The sequence below is a fragment of the Dromiciops gliroides genome, chromosome 5 (assembly GCF_019393635.1).
Source record: "Dromiciops gliroides isolate mDroGli1 chromosome 5, mDroGli1.pri, whole genome shotgun sequence".
NCBI lineage: Eukaryota > Metazoa > Chordata > Mammalia > Microbiotheria > Microbiotheriidae > Dromiciops > Dromiciops gliroides.
In genome coordinates this window covers 289,662,165-289,676,612 of record NC_057865.1, presented here as the reverse complement: position 1 = coordinate 289,676,612, position 14,448 = coordinate 289,662,165, and the positions used below count along the sequence as shown (strand labels likewise).

At 50.7% G+C, this 14,448-nt stretch overlaps 1 long non-coding RNA gene across 1 annotated transcript; it reads right to left on the bottom strand.

Annotated features, from left to right (window-relative positions):
- Positions 1-2,322: 2,322 nt before the first annotated feature.
- Positions 2,323-11,737, bottom strand: LOC122727676. The gene is made up of 3 exons (XR_006353178.1): positions 11,630-11,737; positions 6,278-6,426; positions 2,323-3,603 (listed from the first exon to the last, which is right to left on the bottom strand). It is a non-coding gene; the product is annotated as an uncharacterized LOC122727676 (long non-coding RNA).
- Positions 11,738-14,448: the final 2,711 nt, after the last annotated feature.

Below are 14,448 nucleotides of genomic sequence, written 5' to 3'. Positions count from 1 at the left end.
CAGTTTCCTCATCTGTACAATGAGGAAGTGGGACGGGGGGCCCCTGAGGTGGCCCCAGCTCTACAGCTGGAGTCCTTTTGGATTTGGGAGATGGCAGCAGAAGGAGCAGGAGAGAAATAGAGAGGGGGTGGTGAAGGCTTGGAAGAGGAAACAGTTGGATAGTAGGGAGCGGAAAGAGCAGGTTGTGAAGGCAGAAAGACCTCCCATCTCTACAGAACCTTATGGAGCATTTTGGCACAGACTTCCCTCTGACAATTATGTGGCAGCTGGGGGGGGTCACCCAAATAGGACAGAGGGGATTCAGTTCAAGCCATCTAGACCATGTTTTGATCTTTGGGGGGACCTTTATTCAGGACCCCCAAAATTTCAGGGTCTGCTTAGGCAGTAGCTCCATCAGGGCTTGGCCCCCAGCTCAGCCCCAGCCCAGTCAGGACCCAGAGGCATGATTTCTGTCTCTCCTGCCCCCCTCCCCACTACACACACACACACACACACACACACACACACACACACACACACACCCCTGATGTTCTTCCCTTAACCTTCCGGCTGATGTGGAGAACTTTGAGCCAAGGCCCCAGGGCTGCACGTTCTGAGCCAGAGGTGGGGGTGGAGGGTGGGGCAAGGAGGTGGGGTGGAGGGGCCGGGGTGCTTCCTGTCTGCTGGGTCCCACTAGGTGCTCAGGGCTGGGTCCCCTGGGGCACTGGTGTCTGAAGGAGAAACATCTGCCGGCTCAAGGTGGGGAGAGTCGAGCCCGGGACAAGCCTCTATCCCCCCAAGCATCATCTGTCATTCCTTGGTTTGACACCAATGCTTGCCTCCTGCATCCCTGGCACTCAGGACCCTCGCCCTTTTCATCCTAAAGTGAGCTCTGCCCCCAACCCAGGGCAGCTGAGTTCCAGGCTCACTTCCACTGCAAGCAGAGGCCACAGTTTTCTTATATGCAAAATGAAAGACCCCATAAGAGGGCCTCTCGAATCACCAGCTGTAACCTTCTCTGTTCTACCATCCCTTCCAGCTCCATCATTCCATGTTCTAAGGTTCCCTTCTAGCCCTGACATTCCCTGTCCTAAGCTCTCCCCAGCTCTAACACTCCCTGTCCTAAGCTCCGCCCCCCAGCTCTGACATCCCCTGTCCTAAGCTCCCCCCCCAGCTCTGACATTCCCTGTTCTAAGCTCCCTCCCAACTCTGACATCCCCTGTCCTAAGCTCTCCCCCAGTTCTGACATTCCCTGTTCTAAACTCCCTCCCAACTCTGACATCCCCTGTTCTAAGCTCCACCTCCAGCTCTGACATTCTTCAATTCTTTAATTTGTTAAATGGAGGTGAGCCATCCAATAATACTTAGTGCTCCTAGCCCTGAGACTCCATAAACTCTGTGTGGTAGGAGAGAAGGCTTCCCAGCCTGGAGACTGCCTCAGACAGAGGCAGGGAGAACTTAGACCCAGACCCTGAGGGTTCCTGGGGATAACTCAGGCCCCGTCTCCCGCACCCTGGTCTCTGCTTCCCCTCTCCTGTCCTCTGTTGAAGAAGCAGGATTGGATTCCACCTCAGGAGAGGGAGCCTTCCTTGGGGCCTGGAGGTTACCTTACCACTCCCTCCTCCAGGAAGCTCTCCTGACTGAACCACCCCCTGATGGCTCCTTCCTCCCTTGTCCCCGAGACACCTGAGCGCTCAGTCCTCATTGCCCCTGTTTTCACTTCCGCTTTATGTCCCAGATCCTCTTTTTCACAAGTGTTTCTTTCATCTCCTACCCCTAGACTCAGCCCCGTGAAGAGCACCATGTTTTAAAGCAGGTGGTGTTCTCAAGGCATCAAACAGCTTGTACTGAGTACCCTGTGTGCCACGCACCGATGATCTCTGAAACCATTGAATCCTTCCCCTTATTTTGTTTGTTTGTTTGTTTTTGCAGGGCAATGAGGGTTAAGTGACTTGCCCAGGGTCACACAGCTAGTAAGTGTCAAGTGTCTGAGGCTCGATTTGAACTCATGTCCTATTGAATCCAGGGCCGGTGCTTTATCCATGGCGCCACTTAGCTGCCCCCTTCCTTCCCCTTATTTTAAAGAAACTGAGGCACAGAAAGAGAAGAGGACTTGGCTGAACTCAGAGCAAATTAGCGACAAAGTCGGGTCTCCTGACTCTGTCTACCCAGCCACCTCAGCATCATCTGAATGTGAAGGCAAACTTCTATCAGGTATTGATCTTGGGTCACTGGCAGGGGGTGGGGGTGGTCCTAGAGTATCGAGCATTGCTTACAACCTCTGTCAATCACATCACAGAGTTCTACTGAAAGGCTGGGAGGGTTCACCCGGGAGCCACTGACCGAGGGGGTCCTTGAACCTGGATGGGAAAATCATTCCATCTTTTTTCAGTGGGATTGGTTTTCTTTGTAACTGTTTGTCTTTTAGTTTCTGAATTTAAAAACAGAATCCTGAGAAGGGTTCTGCTGGAGACATCCGGGACACCCACAAAAATGTGAAGAAGCCCCACGACCAGAAGCTTCGAAGGCTCCTTCCTGCTCTCAAGTCCTCCCAGCTTGAGCCGTGAGCCCATCTCCAACTTTGTGCTTGTATTTTTTTTTAGTGAGGCAATTGGGGTTAAGTGACTTGCCTAGGGTCACACAGCTAGTAAGTGTTAAGTGTCTGAGGCCGGATTTGAACTCAGGTACTCCTGACTCCAGGGCCGGTGCTCTATCCACTGTGCCATCTAGCTGCCCCTTGTGCTTGTATTTTTGACTCTTTGGATTCAACGCCTCCTCACACTTGAAAGGAGAAAGATTTTCTTCCATTTGCATTTACATTGACTCTTGAACGTTAGCCAACCCCTCTGGCTAATGACAGACATGAAACCTGCTGTTAACATTAACAGTTATAAATACAGATGTAAGGAGTCACATAATCATACAGGGTGAAGGCTGGAAAGAACCTCTGGGTTCACTGAGGCCATCCCCCTCATTTCACATCGCAAGACGATAAGGGTACGCGGGGGAAGTGACTTGTCCAGGGTCACACAGTGAATTGCAGAGTGGGGAGCAGAGTCCAGATTTGGGGCCTGCCTGGTCAGGGTTCTCTCCAGCACGCACACCACTGAGGCCAGACCTAAGTTCCCTGGTACACGCAAATCCTAATCATTAATAATGAGTACACCACAAAAAGTGTAAGGAATCAACTCAGTCCCAAAGAAAAATTAAGAGGTGGGACTCTACAGGTGCAGAGCAGTACAGATAAATGTTGGGTTTTTTCAATATGTCGAACAGTTTTGCAAATTTCTTTCTCTTCCATTTAAAAAAAAAATCTTTGCCATAAGGAGATGGATCTCAGGGAAGAAGGTAGGAGGGACACGGGGGGTGGGGGAGAGTCTGGGTTATTGAAAAGCAAAAACAATCAGTAAAATTCTTATTAAGAAGCAATAAATGAACTACAAGACATCGAGTATCTGTGACTTGGTCAGTATCGGCATGTCCTCTACCAAAGCAGAGAGTGATTCCACCTGGTCATGAGGCTCTCTGAACATAGCAAGGCCGGTCCTGGGATGACAGACACATGGTCTACTGGTGGGTCCATGCTCCAAGTCTTTCCAACTCGATAGGCCCTGCTAGTACAACCTTCAAGAAGAGAAGTAGGGCAGTCAGAGTTCTGAATTTGGAGTTGGAAAGGACCTGGGTTCAAATCCCAGAACTGGTGACTTTCTAGTTTTGTGATCTTAGATAAGTCCTTCAATCTCTCTCTCTCTCTCTCTCTCTCTCTCTCTCTCTCTCTCTCTCTCTCTCTCTCTCTCTCTCTCTCTCTCTCTCACACACACACACACACACACACACACACACACACACACACACACACACTGGGCCTCGATTTCTCCTCTATAAAGCAAGGGAATTGGGCTGAATGGCTTCTGAGATAATTTGTAGCTCTACTCTATTATCTACTTGTCTCTTCCCTTCCTTGGGCCTCACTTTCCTCTTCTGTAAAGTGAGGTGGGACTAGTTATCCTCTGCCATCTCTTCCCACTTCTAGAACTAGGATTCTATGAACTCCGACTCAGCTCCATGGTATGCCGAGGCACCAGGGGAAGGACCTGAGTGGAGGATTCATCAGTGAAAATAACATAACTCACATTCATGTAGTGACCTGAAATATATGATCTCCTTTGAGCCTCACAGCAAGCCATCAGATCAGGGACCACTGGAGATGTGAGACGAGCTTGGAAGAGAGCTTGAGGCAGGATGGGTAGGTGTGAGAATCACCTGGGAGCTGATTAGATCACTGACTAAAGTGACGGGTTAGAGGGTGAGATGTGGAGGAGGAGCCAGCAAAAGAGACTGAGGAGTGGTCAGGGAGGTAGGAGGAGAAGCAGGTGAGGGGGTGGACGGGTGTCCCAAAAACCCAGAGAGAAGAGAGTATCAGGGGGGAGACAGTGATCAGCAGTGCCAAAAGCTGAACAGAGGCCAAGGAGAGGGAGGAGGGAGAAAAGGCCATCGGATTTTGCCGTGGAGATCACTGGTAACTTTGGAGAGAGCTTCTTTGGTGGAATAATGAGGCTGGAAGTTGGGCTGTAAGGGGTTAAGAAGAGAGGAAGTGGAGGCACCTGTTGCAGGTAGACTTTTCATGGCAGAAGATAGAGAGAACCATCGTTATTGTGGATGGAAGGATCAAGGGAGGGTTTTTTAGAATGAGGGGAGGTACGCCTCCCATGGGCATGTATATCTGCAGCCAGTAGAGAGAGCGATTGAAAATAAGTGAAATAGTGGGGATGGCAGAGGAGGCAAGCTGTTGGAAGAGACGAGATGGAATGGCATGACTTGAACAACTGAACAACCACCTCATCACATGAGCCAGGAGTGAAGGAGAGAGGGGCAGAAGGAATATGAGGAATGGGAGATGAGGAAGAGGGGACAAGAGGGAGCTCGTGCTGAGAAGTCACAATTGTTTTCTGTAAAATATGAGGCAAGGGCCTCAGCTGGGAGCATGGGGAGAGGGGAAGCCATGGGCCATTTGAAGAGGGATGGAAAGTTTTGGAAGAGCCACAGTGAAGAGTGGGCTGGTGGGTCGATGAGGGTCGATGCTGAACAGCAGTGAAGGTCCGGTTGAGGATCTGTAACAAAATCTGTAGTGGCCCCAACCAGAACAGTTTGGTGACTTTCTCCATATTCATTCAGAAGCACATATATTGAAGCAAAGGTGGCAATGTGAGTGATCCGAGGCTGATAACCCTCCTCAAGAGAGAATAGTGTAGAGAGCAATTGGTTCACCAAGGAGTCAAGATGGAGAAGAGAGGATCGAGTGGTTAGTGCAGGGGAAGAACACCTGCGAGAGAACTGAGCTGTCAAGAGATTGGAGTTCTTGGTGCAGATGAAGAGTAGGGTTACTTTGTAAAAGAAAACAGAGGGAGAGTGAAAACCCAGTAGATTTGGGTTGGATTAAAGGGATTTCAGAATTCTTGAACAAAGAGATGGTACATTTGTGTGATGGCATCTTTGTGTGTGGCTGAGGTGGCGTGGATGAGTAGTAGCTCATGCAAAGTGAGTAGGTTGAGGCACTGAGTGATTAGTATGTTTGAGGGAGGGGCAGTATGTATAGCGATATCCCCTAGAATGAGGGCAAGAGTTGGGGAGGAGAGAAAAATCTTGAGCCTTGCACAGAGAACTGCACTCAAGTTTGTCTCCAGGGTATGAAGCCAACCCTGGGTTCTCAAAGGCCACAAATTCTGGTCACTCCCACTAAGACTGGAAAGATTTAAAGTTAACAGCTCCAGCTTTCTGAGCCCACAGACAAGCCCAGTCTGGCCAAGTGTGGAGAGGCTCATGACCAGAAGCTTGGCCAGTGAGCAATGAGTTTATTTAAGCATGGTGGCTCATGCAGATCAGCCACTGGGATCTGTATGGGTAGGAAATGAGAGATCCTGGAAGTCCTGAAAGAGCTTCTCTGCTCATGAAACCCTTGATGTAGAAGAAAATACAAATTCCTCTGTTTGGCATTTAAAACTTAACAACCTGGTTCCGGTTTCTTTTTCTAGCCTTATTATATATTTTCTTCCTCCATGTTCTCTACAATCCAACCATTCTGTCACTCCTCAAAGATAGCACTCCATCTCCTACCTCCCTGACTTTGCACTGGCACTCCCCCATGCCTGAAGTGCCATCCCTCCTCATTTCCACTGCTTACAATCCCCAGTTTCCCTCAAAGCTCAGCTCCAATGCTATCCTCTACATGAGACCTTTCCTGATCAATCCCTGCTAACAGTTCTTTCCTCTCTTCCCAAAAAAATTACTTTATACTTACTTGGCATATATATTGCATGTGTGTACATGGAGAGTCAATGTAGCACAGCATCAAGGACATCACTGGGCTTGGGTTCAAATCTCAGTTCAGCCACTTATGACCTATATGACCTTGGGTAAGTCACTCTCTCTGGGCCTTGGTTACCTTATCTGTAAAATACAGGGTTTGGAGTAGGTCAGGGGCTTGTAACATGTGTTTGCTTTCAAAAAATTTTTTATCTCCATATTTTAATATAATTGGTTTCCTTTGTAATCCTATGTGTGTGTGTGGGGGGGGGGGGTTATTCTTTTTTTTTTTTTTTGGCTAGGCAATGGGGGTTAAATGACTTGCCCAGGGTCACACCGCTAGTAACTGTCAAGTGTCTGAGGCTGGATTTGAACTCAGGTCCTCCTGAATCCAGGGCCAGTGCTTTATCTACTGCACCATCTAGCTTCCCCCTATGTGGGTTTTTTAATGCATTTAAAAATACGATTCGGAGAGGAGGTCCAAAAGCTTTGTCAGACTGATTCCCAGAGGGGTCCGGATCACAAAAAATAAAGGTGAGGAACCCCTAGATGAGATGACATTTAAATCTATGACCCTGTGTTGTTTCACCCAGTAGAATACAAAGCAGCCAGAGACTGGCTAGTTTTGGGTTTTTTTTTTCATTTGTACCCTTATTTCCCCAGCAATATCATTAACAGATTCTTCCTCAATTCAGTTCAATAAACTTCAAATGCTATGTACCAAGCACCATGCCAAGAGATCAAAGAAAGATGAAGATCCTATATGAGCCAAAAGAACATATGGCATCTCTTTCTGTGATGGCCAAGAACTGGAAACTAAAGGGGTGCTCATCCCCTGGGGAGCTGGAGTCTCTGAATGTAGCAAAATACTCCTGGGCTGTAGGAAATGATGAGACGCTTTCAGAGAAACTTAGGAAGACTTGTATAAACAGATGCAAAGCTAAGTGAGTAGAACCAGAACACTTTCTACAAAGACAAGATGGTAAATATAAACAGCTCTGGAAGACAAGAACTCTGGTCAATCGGAGGTGAACCTGAAGTCACCTCCCAACAGAGAGGAAATGGACCAATAATCAGAATGAGACACGCATTTTGGGAAACAACCAACGTGGGAGTTTGTGCTGCTTGATCATGTTTGTTCAAAAGGTTTTGCTTTTTCTCTTTTTCCAGTTTGGGAGTGATGGGTTAAGAGGAATGGGGGGAAAGGTAGATAATTGAAAAAAAATTTAATTTAGAAGTGTGTATCTCTAGCTTTTAACATTGTGCCTGGCACATAGTAGGCACTTAATAAATGCTTTTGAATTGATTGTTTGAAGTTCAGATGAGGAAAATCAGGCTCAGAGAGGTCATGACTGGTCCACAGTCAATCGCCTCATAAGCAGCAGGGCTGAGATTGGTGTATGGGTTCTCTGACTCCAAGAGAAAAAAGGAACCAGTTAGTTTTCTGTCCCTTCCCCCACCCCAAGAAAGTACATGGAGGGACAGCTCAATGTTATAACGAAGGGGATTCTGTTGGGACAACAGGAAAGTGAGGGCTGTGTGATCCAGGAAGGTGGCAGCATGTTCTCAGATTTCCAAGAAGCAGGCAGACGTCAGCCCTCCTCCCTCCCAGTGCCCAGTGCCCAGCCAGGGAGACAGGAAGGCTGTTTTACCCCAATCTCAGGACACCCAGGAGTGCCAGCCTGCTCTGGCTCTGCATGACCCCCAGCATCCCCTGGCGTGGGACCCCCTTGGGGGAAAAATTGGGGTACAGTGCTGCAGACCCACAGAGGGTTAGACCAAGGGCCGGGGAGAGAGAGTGCCTTTGGCTGAGGGCAACACTGCCTTCCTTACATGGATCTCAGTCCCCTTCAGCCTCAAGTGCCTTCCTCCAGGAAGCCTCCCTTGGCTGACCTTGGATCGACTCACAGATTGTTGTTCGTTCTTCTTTCTCAAAGAGGACTGGTCCGAAAAAAAAGAAAGAAAAGAAAGAAAGAAAAAGAAAAAAAAGAGGACTGGTGCTAGACTTGGAAGTAAGGGAGTTCCAGGGTGGCGGTCCTGCCTCAGGCACTTCCTAGCTGAGTGACCCTGGGCAAGTCACCTGCCTTTTATAGACCTCAGTCTGTAAAGACGGGAGGTTGAACTCAATGAACCCCAAGGTCCCTTGCAGCTCTAAATCTAGAATCCTGTGGTCCCTCTGAGCTCCTCCAGGGTTCATCAGCTGGGTAAACTGGATTAAGCCCCAGCTCAGCCACGTACCAGTGGTATGACCCTGGGGAAGTCACTTCCATGTTGTTCATAGCTTCTCCTATCTCACTCACAGGACCTGGGATGGGGTGCCCCCAAAGTAATGACTGATTAGAACTGGATTAAGTTCACTTGAATTAAGAAGCCCCTTCTTCACTTTACAAGAAGGTACACCGGTGCTTAGACACAGTGGGCGTGGGGTGGGGGTGGGGTCTCATTGCAGCTTCCTCCTTAAACGAGGTATCATCCAGGGCTTCGCTTTTGTTTCTGCCACAGATATATTCGTGGGGTGGGGGTCGGAGGGAACCCTTTTCTGACCAAGGTATTCCCTCCCATACCAAAGTCCCCAAGTCTCTACCCTCAAACACCCCTTACAAACCCTGACCACACAAACCTGCAAGTAGTAGTAATAGTAGTAGTAGTAGTAGTAGTAGTAGTAGTAGTAGTAGTAGTAGTAGTAGTAGTAGTAGTAGTAACAGCATTTACTTTTTTTTTTTGGTGAGGCATTTGGGGTTAAGTGACTTGCCTAGGGTCACACAGCTAGTAAGTGTTAAGTGTCTGAGGCCGGATTTGAACTCAGGTACTCCTGACTCCAGGGCCGGTGCTCTATCCACTGCGCCACCTAGCTGCCCCAGTAACAGCATTTAAATGGTGAGTTCGTTTGCCAAGCATTCTACATATGTTTTCTCTCCTTCGATCCTCACAACAAGCCTGGGAGGTGGGTGCCGTCATTATCCCAGTTTTACAGATGAGGAAACTGAGGCTGAGAGAACTTAAGACTCTGTTCATGGACACACCCCAGCACATAGCCAACAGAGCACACAATAAATTCCCATGCACACATCCCTGGGACTAACAACACACAAACATACACCCCGCCAAAGGCCACAACACTGCCTCCCCACTCCCCAATATTTCCAAATTCAGTAACTCCAAGGTCATGAAGCCCATCCAGGTTCAAAATGACAAGCTTCCTATGCCCCAACCCTGCCATCCACATTCCTTGAAATAGACCCAATCCCCAGAACATTGCCTTCTCCTCCAACTTCTGGGGAAACCCTCCCATTCTCTGACTCGATCTTGGAGCCCCCTGCCCCAGGGTCCCTATTCTGACTCTGGTCATTCCCCCCCTCCCTCTATGTCCCTATGCTGAAATGTCCCTGGCTGGGTTGGGGGCGATGCTCGTGCTCTGGGGGTGGGAGGGGCAGCCATTCCCAGCCTCTGGGAACACCCATGGCAGCCCGTGGGGATCGGGGTGGGGTTCCCTTTAAGCAAGCCAAGCCTGGCAAAAACACATTAGAGGGAGGGGACCGGTTGCTTGCTAAGCCTCCGTTTACAAAAGGCTCCTTCACAGACCAGGAAAGATAGAGGGATGGGGAGGAGAAGAGAGATGCTGGGAACTAGAGGGTTAAGAATCGAGGACCTTAGAGGAGCAAGGACAGTCTAGGGGAGAGTAAGAAGCAAATTATAGACATTTGATTTACCCACTAGCTCTCAAGATCGTGGTAGGCCATTTCGGGCATCTGGGGCCAACCTTATGAGTAAATGGAGAAGAATCATAGAAATGCAGAAAAAAGATTCGGGTCTGCAAGAGACCTTAGAACATGGAATGGCAGAGCTGGGAGGGAGCTTAGAACAGGGACTGGCAGAGCTGGGAGGGGCCTTAGAACAGGGACTGGCAGAGCTGGGAGGGGCCTTAGAACAGGGAATGTTAAAACTGGAAAGGGCCTTAGAACAGGGAATGGCAGAGCTGAGAAGAACCTCAGAAATTGGAACAGAATTAGGAAGAGACAGAACTTAGCCTGTCAGAGCCTGGAAACACCATAGAGCATCAGCTGTCGGATCAAGGGACGGTAGAGATCAGCTAGTCTTGTGCCTTCGTTTTACAGACCTGGAAAGTGGGAGTGACTTGCCCCCTCCTGGAATCAGTGGCCAGCTGGAGTTTGAGCCCTTCCTCAGGGTGCTGGAGGCCTCCTTCCGTCCCCAGCCCCTCTAACTCCCCCATTGGATGATGGGGGTATTTCAGTCATCTAAAGCCCACCCGTAGAGACTGATCCCTCTGGCTTAAGATTCCGTGCTCTGTTAAAATCCAAGATGGTGGGGAAGAGATCATTAGATTCCTATGGGCCATTGAAACCTGACTGAATGAAGGTGTCAGACCCTCTTCTGGGAGCATGTGCTGTGGGTGGGCAGAAAGAATGGCAGGGAACGGCGGGGGGGGGCAAGGTTAAATGGGGGGAAGGTTATGATTTGTTTTTCAGTCATCCCTGGAGAGTTGTTCTTTTGGGGTTCACTTTTCTTCCCTCTATACCCCAAACTTCTACAGGGACAGATGCATGGCTTGGCCCCACTCCCCAAACAGGGCCAAGCCTGCACCCCTCAAACTCAGCTCCCTAAACTAAATGAGAATTTCCATCCCTTCTTCCTCCCAAAAAAGACTGATTGGCCCCTGCTGGAGAGGGAAGAGTAAGAGAGGGGCCGCAGACAACTTCAGCATTGTAGAATCTCAGATCTAGAGCCAGAAGGGACCTCTGAGGCCACGTATTCCAATCCTCTCATTTTACAGATAGAAAAACTGAGGCCAAGGGAGTTGTGACTGGCCCAAAGTCACGAATAGAGGTAGGATTTGAATCCACATCCTTTTAACTCCAGAGACAAAAATCTATGGAGTAAGAGAAGGCAGCCCTATGAATGGGGCTTGGGGAGAGGTTAGAAAGATTCTTCTCCCCACCTCTAGTCATTCTGGTGAGACGTTCATTCCCTCTGCCTACTCTGACCACACACACACACACACACACACACACACACACCCCTCCACCAACCAACAATTCTTTTGCGAACAGAAAGACCAACCTTTGGCAGTGTATGACCTCAGTCTGATGGTCAGGGGTAGGGGCTCCCCCCAGCTCTGGACCCTCCTGGGTCATCAGATCCACCATCCACCCTCTGTCCAGACCAGAAGATGGAAGAAGGGGTGCCCCAAAGGGGAAAAGGTCAGGTGCACCCTCCTTTCCCAGGCTCCCCCAAACAAGGATCTCTCTATTCCTGCCCTGCCCCAAGGCCCTGGGACTGAGGGCCCCAAGAGCTAAGGGGGAAAAGAAATGGAAAACAGGGGACCCACCGGGAGCAAGAAGCCGGGGCTGGAGGCTGTCAGCGGCACGGGGATGGAAGGAGGGAGGAAGGGAGGCCAGGCCGGGAGGCTGCCTCTGGCTGGGGCGCCTGTCCCATCGGTTCTGAGGCTGGCCCGCCGGCCGCTCTCAAAAAGCTTTTTATGTGAGAGAGTGTGTGTGTGTGAGTGTGTGTGGTGCACATCACATGATTGCCGTTCACCTGTATTTCGAACAAAGACGGCTCACTGTTTCAAGGCCCCAAACCCGAGCCCAGGCACCGGGAAGAAAGGCGGGTAGAAGGGGTGGGGGTTGGCTGCACTGGGGGTGGTGTTGAGGAAAACTGGGGGGGGATTGTCAGAGTACAGCGAGGCAGAGAAAGAGAAAACCCGTATCAAACTCCTAATTCATTGGTCTCCTGAGCCCCAACACACTGGTTTGATTGTCTGGTCCGTTGTGTGTGTGTGTGTGTGTGTGTGTGTGTGTGTGTGTGTCTGTGTGTGGGGTTTTACAGTGTCCATCCCCCCCCTACACACCCCTTGGCCTTCTCTGTATGTGACTCTTTCATTGTGATCTACCCCCCCCTTAATCTGGCCTTGCCTGGGCATGGATTGGCCTATGCCCCCTGCCCCAGACAGGACCCCAGGACTGAGCGATCTGCTCTCTCCCAGCTTCTGGTAGGGCACTCAGGTGTCCGGGATCCCTGCTCTCCTGCCCCACACTCCAGCTTAAAGGGGCCTCCCCACCTCTCCTTCCTCCTCTTCCTTTTCCACCTACCCCAAGCCTGAGGACCCCTGGAAAGGACATTCAAGGACTAGGCCTGGAGACCAGAGTGGGCTAGGCTTTGGGGGAGCTCCAGGGTGAAGTCCCAATGGTCCAGAGACCATGTACCATATGGGCAAGATAGGAGAAAAGAGCATGGGCAAGTTAGCAGAGAAAGAGTGCTTGGGGTCTGGGTTCAAATCCTCCTCTGATACTATCTGTGTGACCCTAAGCAAGTCTCTCCAGCCTCTCCAGGCCTCAGTTTCTCAGCTGTAAAATAAAGGGTTTGGGATTAAAAGATCTCCGATGTCCCTTCCAGACTTTATGAGGGAGGGCAAAGGGAACCAGCATGAGAAGAGAGGGCTACAGAGGAGGCGGCGTGGGGGATAGAGGGGGATCCTGGGAAAGTAGAAGCAGGAAGAGCCGTGTATGAAGAAGGACAGGTTAAGAGCAGACTGGGGGTGGGGTGGCCCTGGGGACCCCTGGAGAAGCAGGAAGGGACAGAGACCTGGATCCTAGGGCCTTGAGTGGCCCTCAGGTTCAAATGAACTCGGCGCTGGAGTGATCCAAGATCACGCAGTGACTCAGTAACAGGGCCAGGCTAGAGCCCGCTACAATGTCCCCAGGGGGGACCGTGAGGGGTGTGAGCTTAAGTCTCCCTCCCCCTGTGCCCCCACGCCTCCTGTTCACTTTGCCTGTGGGGAGCCAGGGCTGAGGTCGGCAGAAGCAGGGAAGGGGGGCGGCTGTCTCTTCCCTCCTCTCCCTCCTCCGTAGCCTGCAGAAACCCTTGACTACTCCAAGGCCCAGGAACCAGAAATTCTGTTGGGGCGGGGGGAGACCCCTGACTTTAGAAAGTGAAAATCCCATCCCCTCCCCCCCTACCCCAGTCTTAATTCCCCAGCTGGACCAGAGAGCAGGCATGTGATGGCAAAACATTGGCCACACCCCTCTCCCCCACCCCATCCTGCTCATCCCTTTCCCTTGCCCCAGGTTAGGTCTCACTAGTGAACTGGGGGCAGGGAGCACAGGGGGGAGGAGAAACAATCGACTCAGTGTTCCCGGACTGGGACCACCTCCCCAAAGGCTGGGAAACAGGACTCCCACAGGAGCCCCCTCCCAACCCACCTCCACCTCAATACCCAGGGCATGAGCATAGGAGACCCAGACCCACTGAATGTCAGAGCTGGGAGGAGCTTTAGAACAGGGGATGTCAGGGCTGCGAGGGCCCTTAGAACAGGGGATGTCAGGGCTGAGAGGGCCCTCAGAACAGAGGATGTCAGGGTTGGCAGGGCCCTTAGAACAGGGGCTGTCAGGGCTGGGGGCAGGGCGCCTCAGAAAAAGCTCAGAACTTGTCAGAACTTTAAAACATGGAATATCAAGTCTGAGAAGAACCTTAGAATAAAGAACACCAGGGCTGGAGAGGAAGACTAAAACTGGTGAATGTCCAAGATTTGACCCCAGGTCCCCTAACCAGAAGGGTTCATTACACTAACTACATCTCAAGGACCCTTTGGTCTTTCCCTTCCTTTCTCCTCCTTCCCCCAATCCTCGGCCACCATGCGCCTCAGGTTTGGCAGGGGGTCAGCCCTTTTTCACATGGGCCCTGGGGTGGCAGCCAGACACCCCACCACAAATTAAGGGACTCCCCCCGCCAAACCCCCTGGGTAAAGATAATCAGACACTCCTCTCCTCTCTTTGCTTCAGCTGTGCTGGTCCTCACCACAAGCCCTATCTCCCCCACTTTCCCTCTGGGGGCCTCAGTTTCCTTGTCTGTTAAATGGAGGAGTTGGATCAGATGGTCTGCCTCGAAGGCCTCTCCCAGCTCTGACATTCCATGTTCTGCTAGCATTAACATTCTTCGGTCTAAATTTCTGGGTGCTAAGTCCTTCCCAGCTCCAACACCCTTTAGGTCTGTGATCACTTAGCCCAACTGCTACTTGAGACTCTAAACCCAGGAAGAAATTGCCTCCCCCTGCACCCCCCCTGCTTCATCCCCGAGGGCTACCATACCCCGAGGGGCCTTCACTTTAAAAAGAGGGCTGGGGGCGGGGGGAGCAGACAACTGGAGCCC